Source organism: Manis pentadactyla, chromosome 10 (assembly GCF_030020395.1).
Source record: "Manis pentadactyla isolate mManPen7 chromosome 10, mManPen7.hap1, whole genome shotgun sequence".
Taxonomy (NCBI): domain Eukaryota; kingdom Metazoa; phylum Chordata; class Mammalia; order Pholidota; family Manidae; genus Manis; species Manis pentadactyla.
The window spans coordinates 34,431,370-34,449,556 of NC_080028.1; the positions used below are offsets into that span (position 1 = coordinate 34,431,370).

The 18,187-nt window shown below is 36.0% G+C and overlaps 1 long non-coding RNA gene across 3 annotated transcripts in view; it reads left to right on the forward strand.

Annotated features, from left to right (window-relative positions):
• The first annotated feature begins 2,251 nt into the window (after positions 1 to 2,251).
• The window catches only part of LOC130679008 (uncharacterized), a 39,346-nt gene continuing 23,410 nt past the window's right edge, over positions 2,252 to 18,187 (forward strand). For all 3 annotated transcript variants that reach the window (XR_008992005.1, XR_008992006.1, XR_008992004.1), the window contains exons 1-2: positions 2,252 to 2,464; positions 12,620 to 12,710. This is a non-coding gene — a long non-coding RNA (uncharacterized LOC130679008). The remainder of the gene's footprint in view (positions 2,465 to 12,619; positions 12,711 to 18,187) is intronic.

Below are 18,187 nucleotides of genomic sequence, written 5' to 3' on the forward strand. Positions count from 1 at the left end.
TTTTTCTGTTCCTAAAAGCCAGAATGCATGATTGAAAGTGATTTTGTCAAATTCAGTGTGACATATGACGTGAAGTGGGGAAGACTTTTTCTAGGTCTGGAAGGGATATCTAAGGTTCATGTCATCATCCATAATATAATGATACTCACTGTGGGTCCAGATGCTGTAGGGAGAATGTTCATGTTTATAGACTGATGCCATGACTTCAAGGTTGGACTTTGGGTATCATAGACAATAGAACACTATTAATTTTATTCTTAGGAATTATAAGTTCTCCTTGTATGAACTCTAGATTTTCTGCTTCTACAGGAAAGTAGTGGTGTATTTAAGATGGTAATAGAAAATGTGAACTGCCCTTTGTAGTGCAAACTGGCCCTTCATGAAATGGCACAAGCCTACTTTCTTATCTCCTAACATTTTCCCATGCATACCCTACCTTCCAGCTATAAGGAACTACTTGCTACTTCAGAAGCAGGCCACTTTCTTTTTAGAGCATGCACTCTTCTTGATCTGGCTTGTCTTTGCCCTTTGCAAACTTCCATCTCTTCTTTTAGGACTTGACTTAGAGGTCACCTTTCCCAGGAAGCCTCTCTTTTCACTTTTGTCTTTGTCTTTGCTCTGAGTTAAATGTTACAGCACTGTGAGTCTGCAACTCTGCCATGTAGTCATTTTTTTTTATCTGTCTCCCTCACTAAACATTAAACTTCTTGGAATCAGGGAATGTATCTGTTATGTTTATTTCTAGCATTTAGGTCAGTTCCTGGCAGAGAAAGTTAGTGCTCAGAAAATAGTTGTTAATTGCTTCAGGTGTAGATGGAGAAATGAACTCATTTTACGTTCTGTCCTTATTATTGATAGCTGTTGACAAATCATTTTTATCTATTGAACAACCTTTTGTTAGCTCAGTTCAAACAACTACATCTGAAATAACTGTTACTTTATTAGTATTTTAGATTTAGGAATGATGACAGTTTAAATATACCTAGGCATGGGCTTAATCTTTTTTGAGCATCCTGGTTTTACTTGTCTTTTACAGAGAAAATAGAAATGAGAGGAATCAAGTTTAAATTTCACTATAAGGAATTTAGATTAGACATAAAGTGTTTCCAGAAAATAAAGTACCAGATATTGAAGTGATTTGTAAGTAACGGATTTTTTTTGGAGAGTTAAAAATGGGAGTGTGAATGGTTATGGACTACAAAGGGGTTCACCAACATTACCCTTAGGATAAAAATCCTAAAGGAAGAAAAATAGGTTTAGGAATATGCAGATAAAGCTATATTCATGGATACACACTTAAAAATAGTTGGGTACTTTTTTGGTTTTGTGTGTATATGTGTACTTAAAATTTTCAACTACAAGAAGGCTGTTCCAAGCATCCTTAGTTTTCACAGAATAGTTCTGATTTTGGTGACTAGCGGAATCGACTGAGAAATCTCCCTCACCAGCTTTTTATTTTATTTTTTAACTCTTCAGAATGATTAAAAAGAAACCAAAACCGTAGCAGTATTAAAAATAAACATAAAACTAATACATATCAATAAAAAAGACTTACCAAGGTTTAAAATTGACAACCAGACCATTGACACAAAGAACAGGGTTTTGGAATGCTATTCTCTTCATTTTTAATATAAGTAAATATGGCAGTTAGCTGTGCCCAGAATTTAGAGTTACACTGCTATACTTCTAACTATAGGTATTTTGTCCTGGCTGTATTTGAACAGAACTGCTGGTGTATAACCCAAATTCACCCTCAATGCTAGTGAACTGAAAGAGCAAATATAGCTTCCTAAGCACCAAATTTATAATCACACTCGTGAATAGAGTTCATTGTTTTCTTTGCTTGTCATTCGGTAAGAATCATATTGGAATAATTTAGTACAGCTTTACTAAGTTTATTAATGTAACTTGTTATGAGGATGGTGCAGTAAGTTCTAGGCGCCTGTGCTTACAGTGCAAAAGCCTCCTTTGTGGTACAAGAGAGATTTTACGTGTAATGGTGATACAATAGTGCCTTGCCTTTTTAAACTCTTATGTATTTTTCTAAATGTCTTTATAGCCTGAATTTATGTGGTTTCCATAATAACTGTGAAATAGGTGTCCTGATCTTATAAATGAGGAAATATAGGCACAGAAAGGTCGACCTACTGTCAAAGGCACAAAAAACACAACATTGTTTTAAGATAAATTATTGTACTGTTTCAGTAGTTAATGTTTTCTAATTGCTTACTATATGCTAGGTACCATTTTAAGCTTTTTACATGTGTTAATAAGAGCTTGGGCTTTGAAGTCAGATCTGAATTTAATTCTCTCTTCCTTTCATCAGGTATTGACCTTGGAAAACCTGTGCAACCTCTTCAAGCCTTGGTTTCCTCATTTGGAATACAGAAATAGTGATAGTACCTATGTCATAGGATGGCTGTATGGATTGCGATAATCCAAATGAATTTATATCTGGCTTGCAGTAAGGGCTTTAAAATCAATTTGCTACAGAAAAAGAGGGTGTTAGTAGACAGTACTTAATGTAATTTTTTAGCTTCCTGTTGTTTTTCCTGGAAAAATGATTGTTTTCTTGAGTATAGAATCATGTTTGATGGTGATATACATGTATGTATTTTATGTACATATGTGTATATATTTGTGTGTGTACCTATTTTGTAGGAAAATATCCATTTTGTAGAAGATTACAGCTCCATATAGTGACTTTAACTGCCTCTTCCCTCTCATTTCCTCCTGTGATCACCTTTTGTTCTAAGCCTTCCACTAGTGAGAAGCAAGCAGAGAGAGTTAAGTCATGGAAAGTATCTAAGGCATTCATGTTCAAAGTCAAACGCAGGACACCTGCAGTCTGTTGGGTTATGTTCAGTCCAGGAGTGCTGTGGTATGTCAGTTATTCTGAGCTCTGAAAGTGTTTTCTTGTAGAAATTATCCTTTTAAGTGAGGCACATAAAGTCTTTTAATCCTTGATACAACTGACATGTTGGATATTTGCACTGAAAAACAGTACGAGTAAGCAAAAACTCCACAGACTTTGGCAGTGCTAATAAAGTAATGAAAAGAATAGAACTGAATATATATTGATCCTTGGAAAGAGGATTCTGGGAAGATGGTGGAATAGGAAGCATCAGGAGTCTGTTTCCCCACCTAGACAGGAATTGCACTGATGTAACTGTTTTGGAACTCCAGAGTTACTAAAGACTTGGAACTACCAGGAGAAGGTTTGGATATAAGTTGTGATTAATTTTGGTCAATTTCAGCTCTTAGCACAGTAACAACTGCCCATCCTGTACTCCTAGGCCTGTGCAGCTTACAGATAACTTGTGGGAACCAGGGTAGGCAAAAAAGACCCTTTCCTCCAAATATCACTGACTATTGTTTCCGATCACAGAATACGAAAAGATGGGCACCCATTGTTGCAAGCCCCTGTCCCTCCAGCTGAAGAGACTGCTAGGATTTTTAAAGGGCTAGTTAGCACCCTCTTCTGCCTATTCATTTTGCTCTTTTTGCCCTGCGGGGAGCCAGACATTAAAGACTAGGACATTTGAAAACCAACTGCATACACAGACAAAATTAGAAAGTGACCACACATGCCCATCAAAAGACTCAGAATAAAACTTCAGAAGACCTTAAGTTTACATCCCAGGCTGATCATTGGCACAGAGACAGCCTACAGCAATCAAAAAATAAAAATAAAAACAATAACAAAACCAGCAAACCCTGTGGAAGGAGGAGAATCTGATATCCAGAATTACCACATTATTAGATTCAAATGCCCAGTTTTCAACAAAAAAATCACAAAGCCTACGAAGAAATAGGAAAGTATGGCCCATTCAAAGGGGAAAAAAATCTACAGAAACTACTCCTGTTCTCCTGAAAAAAGACCTGATGACAGATACATTAGACAAAAACTTTAAAACAACTGTTTTCAAGATACTTGGGAACTAAAAGAGGATGTGGGAAAAGTCAAGAAAATGATGTATGAACAAAAGAAATTTCAACAAAAGGAAACGGAATAGAAATTCTGGGGCTGAAAAGTACAATAACAAATGAAAAATTCGGTAGAAGGATTCAAAGGCAGAACAAAGAATCAGAAAGTTGAAGACAGCACATTGGAAATGATCGAGTCTTAGGAACAGAAAGAGTAAACATTGAAGAAAAATGAACAGCCTAAGGTTATCTATAAGACACTATGCAGTGGACCAGTGTTCGTATTGTGGAGTCCTAGAAGGAGAAGAAAGAGAAAGGGACAGAGAATATTTGAAGAAATAATGGGGAAAAGATTTGGTAAAAGATATGAATATAAACATCCAAGGAGCTCATTGTGCTCGAAGTAAGATTAACTTAATGAGACACACATCAAGACCCATAATCCAACTTCCAAAAACCAAAGACAAGGAATCTTGAAAGCAGTAAGAGACAATCGAATCATCACATACAAGAGATCCTCAATAAGATTATCAGCAAATTGCTCGTCAGAAACTCTGGAGGCCACACAGCCGTGGTCTGATATATTCAAAGTACTAAAAGAAAGTGTCAGCCAAGAATCCGACATCCAGCAAAACTGTCCTTCAAAAGTGAGGGAGAAATTAAGATATTCCCAGATAAACAGAAGCTGAAGGAGTACATTACCTCTAGACATGCCCTGCAATAAATGGGCCAGGAAGTCCTGTAGGGTGAAAGGAAGGGATACTAGGCAGTAACTTGAAGCCTTGTGGAGAAAGAAAGATCCCATTAAAGGTAAATATAAGGTGAATTTTGAAAGCTAGTACTCTTGTAACAAAGATTTGTATCTACATTTTTTGTTTTCTGCATATGCATAATTTAAGAGAATAATATATTTAAAGGAAAAAAAACAGTCTAAAAACTAATATTGTAACTTTGGTTTGCAACTCTTGTTTTTTGTGTAACTTGAGAGACTAATACATTTAAAGAATTGTTTGTTTTGAGGCACACTGTAAAACATAATTTTGTGACATCAATAATTGAAGGAGTGTGGATAGAGCTGTAAAGGGGCAGAGTTTCTATGTTATTGGTGTGAAGCTGGTATAAATTCAAATTGGACTGTTACAACTTTAGGATATGAAATATAATCCCTATGGTAACCACAAAGAAAATATCTATAGAATATACACAAAGGGAAATGAAAAAGGAATTTTAACAGTTTAGTAAAGAAGAAATGAACTAAAAAGAAGACAGTAATACAGGAAATGAGGTAACAAAAAAAGACTAAGGCATATAGAAAACAAATAGTGAAATGAGAGAAGTCCCTCCTTATCAGTAATAACTTCAAATGTAAACAGACTAAACTCTCCAATCAAAAGACAATTCAACAGAATGGATAAAAGCATGTGATCCAACTGTAGGCTGTCTATAAGAGATTCACTTGAGATCCAAACACACAAACAGATTGAAAGTGAAAAGATGGAAAAAGATACTACATGCATTTAGTAGTAACCAAAAAAAGGATAGGAGAAGCTATACTAATACTAGAAAAAACAGGCTTTAAATTTAAAAAAGACAAAGAACATTATGCATTAATAATATTATCAAGAGCAAGAAGATACAATTGTAAACATTTATGTTCCTAATGACAGATCCTCAAAATACACAAAGCAAACACTGACGGAATTGAAGGGAGAAATAGATAAATCTGCAGTAATAGTTGGAGATTTCCAATACCCTACTCACGATAATAGATAGAATAACCAGACAAAATATAAGTAAGGAAATGGTGGACTCAACACAATAGACCAACTAGATCTAACACATATATACAAAACACTCCACACAACAATAATACCATACATATTTTTCTCAAGTGCACATGGAATATTTTCCAGGATAGATCATATGTTAGGCCATTAATTAAGTCTCATTAGATTTACAGAGATAGGTATCATACAAAGTATCTTTTTCAACAAGGGGCTGAAGTTAGAAAGCAACAACAGAAGGCAAACTGGAAAATTCACAAAGTTTTGGGAACTAAGCAATACACTTAAACAACCAATGTATCAAAAATCACAAGGGAAATTAGGTAATACTTTAGAGAAAAATGAAAACACCACATGCCAAAATTTATGGGACACACAGAAAGCAGTGCTAAGGGGCAAATTTATAGCTATAAATGCTTACATTAAAGCAAGAAAGACCTCAAATCAACAATTTAGCTGTAACTTAAGGAAGAAGAACAAACTAAAACTAAGTCTACCAGAAGGAAGAAAATAATGAAGTTTAGAGGAGAGGTAAATGAAATAGAGACTAGGAAAACAAGAGAAAATCAATGAAACTGAAGGTTGGTTGTGTGAAAAGATCAACAGAGTTGACAAATGTTTAGCTAAATGGACTAAGAATGAAAGAGGGGAGACTCAACTGAAATCAAAGATTTATACCAAAATAAAAAAGATTGTAAGACAGTACTTATGAACAAGTGTGTGCCAACAAATTGGACACTCTAGATGAAATGGACAAATCCCTAAAAACAGACTCTACCAAGACTAAATCACAAAGTGATAGGATATCTGGATAGACCTGTAGCTAGTAAGGAGATTGAATGAATAATCAAAAAATCTCCTGACAAGAAAAGGCTTGGCTACATTGCTGAATTCTATCAAACATTTAAAGAAGAACTGGTATCAACCCTTCTCAAACTTTAACCAAAAAAAGCTTAAGAGGAGGAAACACCTCCTAATTCATTTTGTGAGGCCAACATTACCCTGATACCAAAGTCAGACAGAGACACTATAAGAAAACTACAGATCAATAGCCCTTATTATTATTGATTCAAAAATCCTCACCAAAATACTAGCAAACCAAATCCAGCTACATATTTAAAGGATTATACACCATGAAAAAGTATGATTTGTTCTTGGAATACAAGGATGGTACAACATAGAAAAATCAGGCAGTGTAACACATCACATTACAGGCATACCTGAGAGTGTGCAGGGTTGGTCACAGATCATTGCAGTAAAGCAAATATAGCAATGATGCCAAGTGAATTTTTTGGTTTCCCAGTGCATATAAAAGTTATGTGTATACTACACCGTAGTCTATTAAATGTGAAATAGCATTATGTCTTTTTTTTTTTTTTTAAGTACATAACTTAATCAAAAAAACTTTGTTGCTAAAAAAGTCTGATCATTCCCGGAGCTTTCAGTGAGTCATCATCCTTTTGATTGTGGAGGGTGTTGCCTCAGTGTGGTGATGGCTGTCGACTGATCAGGACTTGCTCTTTGCAGGGTTGCCCCAAATCTTCAATTTGTTTTAAAAAAAAAGTGCAATAAAGTGAAGCACAGTAAGAGGTATGCCTGTAACAGAATGGAGGATTAAAAACCACATGACCATCTCAGTTGATGCAGAAAAAAACATTTGGAAAATTCAACATCTTTTCACCATAAAACACTAAAAAAACTAGGAGTAGAAGGAGACTCCCTCAACACAATAAAAGCCACACATGAAAAACCCATAGTGAATGTCATACTCAATAGTGAAAGACTGAAAGGTTTTCTTCTAAGATCAGGAACAAGGCAAGAGTGCCTGCTTTCACCATTTTTATTCAAAATAGTACTAGAGTTTCTAGCCAGAGCAGTTAGTTCAGCAAAAGAAACAGGGCATCTGTGCTGGAAAGGACGAAGTAAAATAATCTGTTTGCAGATAATATGGTTGTATATGTAGAAAACCCTTAAGATTTTACACACAAGAAATACAGAACTAATAAATGAATGAAGCAAAGCAGTAGGATACAGAGTCAACACACAAAAGTTTATTACATGAATAATGAGTTATCTGCAAAGGAAATTATAAAAAATTTCATTTACAGTAGCATCAGAAAAGAATAAAATACTTGGGAATTAAAGAGGTGAAAGATACAGTGGAAACTAAAACATTGCTGAAGGAAATTAAAGAAGACATAAATAACACATCACGTGTTCATAGATTAGAAGATGTAATGTTAAAATGTCAGTACTATTCAAAGAGACAACAGTCTTGAAAAAGAACAAAGTGGATGACTCACTTCCTGATGTCAAGTTAATACAAAGCTACAGTAATAAAAACTGTGTGGTACTGGCATAAAGGCAGATTTATAGACCAGTGGATCAGAATAAAGAACCCAGAAATAAACACACATATACAGTTAAATAAATTTTGACAAGGTTGCCAGGACCATTCAATGGGGGAAAAGACAGTCTTTTCAACAAATGGTGCTGGGAAAAACTAGATATCCACATGCAAAAGAATAAACCTGGATCCTTTTCTTTACAGCATTTACAAAAATTAAGTCAAATCATTTTGAGTTAATCAAATGTGATTAACTCAAATGTGTTAATCAGTGATACAAAACAAAATTCTTAGAAGAAAATATAGGATAAAAGATTCATGGCATTGGGTTTGGCAATGCTTTCTTGGATATGACACCAAAGGCACAGGCAATACAAAGCATATAGACAAATTGGACTTACTGAAAAATAAAGTTTATACATCAAAAGTCAGAGTGAAAAGGCAACCCATGGAATGGGAGAAAATATTAAAAAATCATATTTGATATAGTATCAATATCCAGAACATAAAAAGAACTTCTAAAATCCAGCAACAAAAACCAACCCGATTCAGAAAATGGGCCAAGGACTTGAGTAGACATTTCTTCAAAGAATATATACAAATGGCTAATAAGCACATGAAAAGATGCTCGACATCACTAATCATGAGGGAAATGGCAAATAAAATCTAGTGAGGTATCACCTCACATCCATTAGGATAGCTAATACCAAAAAACCCAGAAAACAAGTGTTGGAGAGGATGTGAAGAAATTGGCACCCTGTGCAATGCTGGTAGGACCATAAATGGTGCAGCTGCGGTTGAAAACAATATGGTGGTTCTTCAAAAAATAGAATTACCACATGATCAGTAATACCACTTTGAGTCTAAAGCCAAAAGAATTAGAAGCAGGTTCTCAAAGAGGTATGTATACATCTATGTTCATAGTAGCATTATTTACAAGAGCCGAAAGGTAGATAAATGTCCATCAACAGTGAATGGATTAGCAAAATTTGGTATTTACGTGCAGTGGAATATTATTCAGCCTTTAAAAGAAAAGAAATCCTGACAAGTTACAGCATAGGTGAACTTTGAAGACCGTATGGTAAGTGAGTAAGGCAGGCACAGAAAGGTAAATAAATCTGATCCTTGAGCAACACGGGTTAGGTGTGCCAGCTCTCGTGCAGTTAAAAATGTGAGAATAACTTGACTCCCCCAAAACTTAACTACTAAATAGCTTATGTTGAACAGAGGCTTTATTCATAACATAAACAGTAGATTAACACTTATTTTATATATTGTATGTATTATATACTGTATTGTCACAGTATATAAATGAGCTAGAGAAAAATGTTTTTTTTTTTCAAATTGTCACAAAGATTTTCCTGAGTTATCTGGCTAAAATCTCTTAGAAGAAAGACATGGTCAGATAGACGATGTGTGTGCACATAAGAGAAATGGTTTTTGGTAGAGTCAGCTGGACAGTTTTACAAGCCAGAGACAAATAGACCCATGTAGTTCAAACCCATGTTGTTAAACCCATGTTGTTCAAGGGCCAATTGTACTATCTGATCTCACTCACATGAAGTATCTCAAGTAGTCAAACCCATAAAGATAGGTAGAATGGCAGTTGCCAGGATTTGGGGGGAGGAGAAATGAGTTGTTAATAGGTATAGAGTTTTGCAAGATCTAGAGAAGTTACAGATATTGGTTCACAACAATATTGAATATATTAATACTACTGAAATATACACTTAAAAGATGTCATATTTATTTTACTAGATTAAAAAATGGGAAAAATAAAATGTCTGAAGATGGGACAGAATAGAAAGTTTCCAGAGATTCTAATGGAGGCTATTATCATTTTCTAAAGCTTTTTAGGTGGGTACGCTGATTCTTTAATGTTTCCTTTCAAGACTTAAGACTTTCCTAGATAAAAGATCACTCTCACTTCTCTTAATTATATTTACTGTGATTAAACTCATTTCATAATGGTGGTTGTGAGATGCTTGTAAGTGGAATGAGTAAAGAGAGGAAAAGAGATTTTCCTGAGTATCTGACTAAAATCTCTTAGAAGAGAGACATGGACAGACAGAGGATGTGTGTGCACATAAGAGAAATGGTTTTTGGTAGATTTAGCTGGACAGTTTTACGAGCCAGAGACAAAGCACAATGTATGTGTATCTTCTGGAGGACAGAGGCTGTGCTAAGGAAGAGGCATTGGGTTGCTGCCCACCTGGGGTATAGCAGCAGCTTACAAGGGCACAAACAACTGGCTGAACTGCTGGCTTTATGTTTGGGTTTGAAGTCCAGAAGTGAGAATTTTGATTGCTTGTGGGTTCATGGTTTTGTAAGTGTTCTTTTTGATCAGTCATATTTGTTAACTTTAGTTAATATAGATTAAAATAATTTGCAAAACCCCTAACATAATGTCTGGTATAGTATAGCTATTCAGTAGATGTTAATGTCTATGTTTGAGTGAGTTTGATTTTTTTATGTGCTGTAATATTTTTTCCTTGTACAAGTGAATAAATGGGCCAGAAAACTTCTAAAAAGTGTATTAAAATCTCTTGAAATTCTAGGTTGTAATTTATTGCTGTAATTTATATCATTATCCTGTGATTGTGTGGAAAGCTTGTTTGCACCAATTGTTTTCTGATGACCCCTCTGATTTCATTCTGGGGCACCTTGTGGAAGGAAGGCATAGAGGGTAGATTCTAAAGAGTCCACTCTTTGGGAGGAGTGACAGTGAGGTTTAAGAAAAGTGACTAGACATAGATAAGTTTTCACAAATGCCTAAGGTGCCTAACTGGTTTTCTTGGTTTCACTGGAGATGGCTGGTAGTTACAGGTATGCTTTGGTTAGGTAACTATACTCCTATTATGTTAATGTGTGTGCACAATTTAATTAGTAGTTTAAAACCTATCCATGCTGAAGTTACTCTACAAGAAGATATGTCAAAGAAATAATCAATCTTCCCAGGTTTTCTTCTGCCTGCTACTTCTATAGCTTTTCTTCTTCCTACCTAATCACAACCTTTAAATAGAACTCGTGCCACATGTTGAATTTACCGAGTATCATAATTCTTCCAAGTGGTAAAGACACCTCAAGACAAATGCTGGGCATAGAAGCCACAGGGCATAAAGATGCAAAGAAGTAAAAAGCTAACCTTTTCAAACAATAAGGCTTCCCTCTCACTTACCAACTTCACATTTCCCTGTATGGCCCCGGAAGATGACTGGTTAGCCAGAGACGGGTAAGATTCCTCAAGGGAGGAACAACCTAAGACAGGCACAGTCGCAGGGGGCCATCTGGTGAGAAAATGGGGATCAGCAGAGGTGAGGCTTAGAACCTCCCCCCTCATGTTCTGAGAGAAATCTTCTGCATACATGGATGTTTATTGCCCTCGTCTAGCTCGGATTAACACATAGTCTACAGGCACACACCTGATCATCTACATTTGCTCTCTTACAACACTAAACTCTGTTTTCTACCTTTATCTCGTATCTATCTACCACTTCAGCATTTTATTAAAAATAATAATAATAGAGAAATGTGGTATCCACATGTAAATCAAGTTTAAAAATCAAATGAATATTCATATTTGAACTGACTGTGTATAGTTCATAATGCATGAACAAAACCGAAAGCTTCTGTGATGACTGCCCTTGCACTGTTCACCATGTAACTTATTCACTACGTAAGAATTTGTTCTCCATGTAAGAATTTGTTCGTTATGCATCAGAAGATTGGAGACTGACGAAAATTAGGCTTGGGGTGGATTAATGATTGTGCATTGAGTATTGACTCTCCTATACAGAAATTTATTGTGGTTAACAACTATTTGATCAATAAATATGAGAGATGCCCTCACTATATATATATATATATATATATATATATATATAAACACACTTCCAATTGTAAAATAAATAAGTAACCGGGATGTAATGTATAGCATAAGGAATATAGTCAAAATATTGTAACAACTTGGTATGGTGATAGCTGGTACCTAGAATTATCATGTATATAAATGTTGAATCACTGTGTTGTACACCTGAAACTAATGTAATGTAATACTGTTGTCAACTACCCTTCAATAAAAAAAAAAAAACTAAAAAAAAAAAAAAGAAAAAAAAAGAAAAGTGACTAGAGATGGAGAATCAGGCCTGCACTGGATAAAATGAGATTTTAAAGCTGAAAGGTAGACTTGGAGGCAATTTAGTCTAGCCTCCCTTTTTATGGCTGAGGAGCTAAGTATAGAAAAGTGAGTTGTGCACTATCAAAGCTATAGTGGAGAAGCCAGAATCAATGACTTCTAAAGGTCTGGATAGCCAGGCATCATAGAACTTAAACTATAACATTTTTGTGTTTTAGTTTGAAAAGGCCATGTTAATGATAACATGTATATATCATACTAATTTTAAAAATAGGTCTTATGTATTAAATTTTAATCCAATTTTTAGACTTACAGAATTTGTTTAAATAAATTAACTGAACTAACAGTGTAGCCAGAAGTCTTATAAGGAAAATTATTACTTTAAAAGAGATTAAAAAATTCTCAACTTCTTTCTACTATTTCTAGGTAAAGTCAGCAAAGAAAACATGGTATTTTGAAGTATGATTAAACTCCTGATGCTGCAGCAGAGGCTATGAATATTAATGGCCAGATCTAGGTAAGTTGAAGTTCACCTTTAACAAAACCCTACAGTTTATATATATATATATAATTATTTTTTTTATTTTGGTATCATTAATACACAATTACATGAGCAACACTGTGGTTATTAGATTCCCCCCATTATGGAGTCCCCACCACATACCCCATTATAGATTATAGTCACTATCCCTAAGTGTAGTAAGATGCTGTAGAGTCACTACTTCTCTTCTCTGTGCTATACTGCCATCCCCATGCCCACCCCTACATTATGTATGCTAATCGTAATGCCCCCTATTCCCCTATCCCTCCCTTCCCACCCATCCTCCCCAGTCCCTTTCCCTTTGGTAACTATTAGTCCATTCTTGGGATCTGTGAGTCTGCTGCTGTTTTGTTCCTTCAGTTTTTTCTTTGTTCTTATACTCCACAGATGAGTGAAATCATTTGATACTTGTCTTTCTCCACCTGGCTTATTTCAATGAGCATAATACCCTCTAGCTTGATCCATGTTGTTGCAAATGGTAGGATTTATTTTCTTCTTATGGCTGAATAATACTCCATTGTGTATATGTACCACATCTTCTTTATACATTCAACAACTGATGGACACTTAGGTTGTTTCCATTTCTTGGCTATTGTAAATAGTGCTGCGATAAACTTAGGGGTTCATATGTCTTTTTGAATCTGTGATCCTGCATTCTTAGGGTAAATTCCTAGGAGTGGAATTCCTGGGTCAAATGGTACTTCTATTTTGAGTTTTTTGATGAACCTCCATATTGCTTTCTACAATGCTTGAACTTATTTACATTCCCACCAGCAGTGTAGGAGGGTTCCCCTTTCTCCACATCCTTGCCAACATTTGTCGTTGTTTGTCTTTTGGATGGTGCCTATCCTATTTGTGTGAGGTGATATCTCATTGTGGTTTTAATTTGCATTTCTCTGATGATTAGCGATGTGGAGCATCTTTTCATGTGCCTGTTGGCCATCTGAATTTCTTCTCTGGAGAAGTATCTGTTCAGATCCTCTGCCATTTTCTAATTGGATTATTTGCTTTTTTGTTTGTTGAGGTGTGTGAGCTCTTTATATATTTTGAATGTCAACCCCTTATCGGGTATGTCATTTATGAATACATTCTCCCATACTGTAGGATGCCTTTTTGTTCTACTGATGGTGTCCTTTGCTGTACAGAAGCTTTATAGTTTGATATAGTCCCACTTGTTCATTTTTGCTTTCGTTTCCCTTGCCTAAGGAGATATGTTCATGAAGAAGTAGCTCATGTTTATATTCAAGACATTTTTGCCTATGTGTTTTTCTTAGAGTTTTATGGTTTCATGACTTACATTCAGGTCTTTGATCCATTTCAAGTTTACTTTTGTGTATGGAGTTAGATAGTAATGCAGTTTCATTCTCTTACATGTAGCTGTCCAGTTTTGCCAACACCAGCTGTTGAGGAGGCTGTCATTTCCCTGTTGTATATCCATGGCTCCTTTATCGTATATTAATTGACCATAGGTGTTTGGTTTAATATCTGGCCACTCTATTCTGTTCCACTCGTCTATGGGTCTGTTCTTGTGAGAGTACCATATTGTCTTGATTACTGTGGCTTTCTGTAGTAGAGCTTAAAGTTGGGAAGTGAGATCCCCCCTGCTGTATTCTTGCTTATCAGGATTGCTTTGGCTATTTGGGGATTTTGTGGTTCCTTATGAATTTTAGAACTATTTACTCCAGCTCATTGAAGAATGCTGTCGGTATTTTGATAGGGATTGCATTGAAACTGTAGATTGCTTTAGGAAGGATGGCCATTTTGACAATATTAATTCTTCCTAGCCAAGAGCATGGGATGAATTTCCATTTATTAGTGTCTTCTTTAATTTATCTCAAGAATGTCTTGTAGTTTTCAGGGTATAGATCTTTCACTTCCTTGGTTAGGGTTAGTCCTAGGTATTTAATTCTTTTTGATGCAATCGTGAATGGAATTGTTCTTATTTCTCTTTCTGCTAGTTCATCGTTTGTGTATAGGAGTGCAATAGATTTCTGTGTATTAATTTTGTATTCTGCAACTTTGCTGAATTCAGATATTAGTTCTAGTAGTTTTGGAGTGCAATCTTTAGGTTTTTTTTATGTACAATATCATGTCCTCTGCAAATAGTGACAGTTTAACTTCTTCTTTACCAATCTGGATTCCTTGTATTTCTTTGTTTTGTCTAATTGCCGTGGCTAGAACCTCCACTACTATGTTGAACAACAGTGGGGATTGTGGGCATCCCTGTCTTGTTCCCAATCTTAGAGGAAAAGCTTTCAACCTCTCACTGTTCAGTATGTTAGCTGTGGGTTTATCATATATGGCCTTTATTATTTATGTTGAGGTCCTTGCCCTCTATACCCATTTTGTTGAGAGTTTTTATCATGAATAAATGTTGAATTTTGTTGAATGCTTTTTCAGCATCTATGGAGATGATCATGTGGTTTTTGTCCTTTTTGTTGATGTGATGGATGATGTTCATGGATTTTCGAATGTTGTACCATTCTTGTATCCCTGGGATGAATCCCACTTGGTCATGGTGTATGATCCTTTTGATGTATTTTTGAATTCAGTTTGCTAATATTTTGTTGCATATTTTTGCATCTACATTCATCAGGGATATTGGTCTGTAGTTTTCTTTTTTGGTGGGGTCCTTTCCTGGTTTTGGTATTAGGGTGATATTAGCTTCATAGAATGAGTTTGGGAGTATTCCCTCCTCTTCTATTTCTTGGAAAACTTTAAGGAGAATGGGTATTATGTCTTCTTTGTATGTCTGATAAAATACCAAGTAAATCCATCTGGCCCGGGGGTTTTGTTCTTGGGTAGTTTTTTGATTACCACTTCAATTTTGTTGCTGGTAATTGGTCTGTTTAGACTTTCTGTTTCTTTCTGGGTCAGTCTTGGAAGGTTGTATTTTTCTAGGAAGTTGTCCATTTGTCCTAGGTTTTCCAGCTTGGTAGCATATAGGTTTTCATAGTATTCTCTAATAATTCTTTGTATTTCTGTGGGGTCTGTTGTGATTTTTCCTTTCTCGTTTCTGATTCTGTTGATGTGTGTTGATTCTCTTTTTCTCTTAATAAGTCTGGCTAGAGGCTTTTCTATTTTGTTTATTTTCTCAAAGAACTAGCTGTTGGTTTCATTGATTTTTTTCTATTGTTTTATTCTTCTCAATTTTATTTATTTCTTCTCTGATCTTTATTATGTCTCTCCCTCTGCTGACCCTAGGCCTCATTTATTCTTCTTTTTCCAGTTTCGATAATTGTGACATTAGGCTATTCATTTGGGGTTGTTCTTCCTTCTTTAAATATGCCTGGATTGTTATATACTTTCCTCTTAAGACTGCATTCGCTGCGTCTGACAGAAGTTGGGGCTTTGTGTTGTTGTTGTCATTTGTTTCCATATATTGCTGGATCTCCATTTTAATTTGGTCATTGATCCATTGATTATTTAGGAGCATGTATTTAAGCCTCCATGTGTTTGTGAGCCTTTTTGCTTTCTTGGTACAATTTATTTCTAATTTTATACCTTTGTGGTCTGAAAAGTTGGTTGGTAGGATTTCAATCTTTTGAATTTACTGAGGCTCTTTTTGTGGCCTAGCATGTGGTCTATTCTGGAGAATGTTCCATGTGCACTTGAGAAGAATGTGTGTCCTGTTGCTTTTGGATGTAGAGTTCTATAGATGTCTATTAGGTCCATCTGTTCTACTGTGTTATTCAGTGTTTCCGTGTCCTTACTTATTTTCTGCCTGGTGGATCTATCCTTTGGGGTGAGTGATGTGTTGAAGTCTCCTAAAATGAATGCACTGCAGTCTATTTCCCCCCTTAGGTCTGTTAGTATTTGTTTCACATATGCTGGTGCTCCTGTGTTGGGTGCATATATATTTATAATAGTTATAACCTCTTGTTGGACTGAGCCCTTTATCATTATGTAATGTCCTTCTTTATCTCTTGTTACTTTCTTTGTTTTGAAGTCTATTTTGTCTGATACTAGTACTGCAACACCTGCTTTTTTCTCCCTGTTGTTTGCATGAAATATCTTTTTCCATCTCTTGACTTTTAATCTGTGCATGTCTTTGGGTTTGAGGCGAGTCTCTTTTAAGCAGCATATAGATGGGTCTTGCTTTTTTATCCATTCTATTACTCTGTGTCTTTTGATTGGTGCTTTCAGTCCATTTACATTTAGGGTGAAGATATGTACTTATTGCCATTGCGGCTTCAAGTTTGTGGTTACCAAAGTTTCATGGTTAGTTTCTGTACTATCTTACTGTCTAACTAAACTCGCTTATTAAGCTATTATAAACACTGTTTGATGATTCTTTATTTCTCTCCTTCTCATTCCTCCTCCTCCATTCTTCATATGTTGGGTGTTTTGTTCTGTGCTCTTTTTTAGGAGTGTTTCCATCTAGAGCAGTCCCTCTTAAATACCCCGTAGAGGTGGTTTGTGGGAGGCAAATTCCCTCAACTTTTGCTTGTCTGGAAATTGTTTAATCCCTCCTTCATATTTAAATGATAATCATGCTGGTTACAGTTTCCTTATTTCAAGGCCCTTTTGTTTCATTGTATTAAATATAACATGCCATTCTCTTCTGGCCTCTAAGGTTTCTGTTGAGAAGTCTGATGATAGCCTGATGGATTTTCCTTTGTAGGTGACCTTTTTGCTCTCTCTGGCTGCCTTTAATACTCTGTCCTTGTCCTTGATCTTTGCCATTTTAATTATTATGTGTCTTGGTGTTGTCCTCCTTGGGTCCCTTCTGTTGGAAGTTCTGTGTACTTCCATAGTCTGAGCAACTATTTCCTCCCCCAGTTTGGGGAATTTTTCAGCAATTATTTCTTCAAAGACACGTTCTATCCCTTTTTCTCTCTCTTTTTCTTCTGGTAGCCCTATAATGCAGGTATTGTTTCTTTTGGATTGGTCACACAGTTTTCTTAATATTGTTTCATTTCTGGAGATCCTTTTATCGCTCTATGCATCAGCTTCTACGCGTTCCTGTTCTCTGGTTTCTATTCCGTTAATGGCCTCTTGCATCCCGTGCATTCTGCTTTTAAGTGCTTCCAGAGATTGTTTTATTTCTGTAGTCTCCCTCTGTACTTGCTCCCTTAGCTCTTGCATATTTCTCTGCAGATCCATCAGCTTGTTTATGATTTTTATTTTGAATTCCTTCTCACGGAGACTAGTTAGGTCTATCTCCGCAGGTCCTTTCTCAGGGGTTGTGTGGACTATTTTGGACTGGACTAAATTCTTCTGTCTTTTCATGGTGATAGCGGTGGCTGTAGGCAGGTAGCAGTTATGTCAGCTGGGAGAAGAAAGTCCTTTCCTGCTTGCTGGACGCCTTTCTCTTCTCCGCTGCCTGTGTCGGTTACCCACACTCCTGGAGCAGCCACCGGGTTAATCCCCTAAGCTGCTGTGGACAGGGTCTCCATCAGAGCAGCTTAGAGCCATGCGGGGAGTGGCAGGCATGCCGGGTGCGCTCCCCC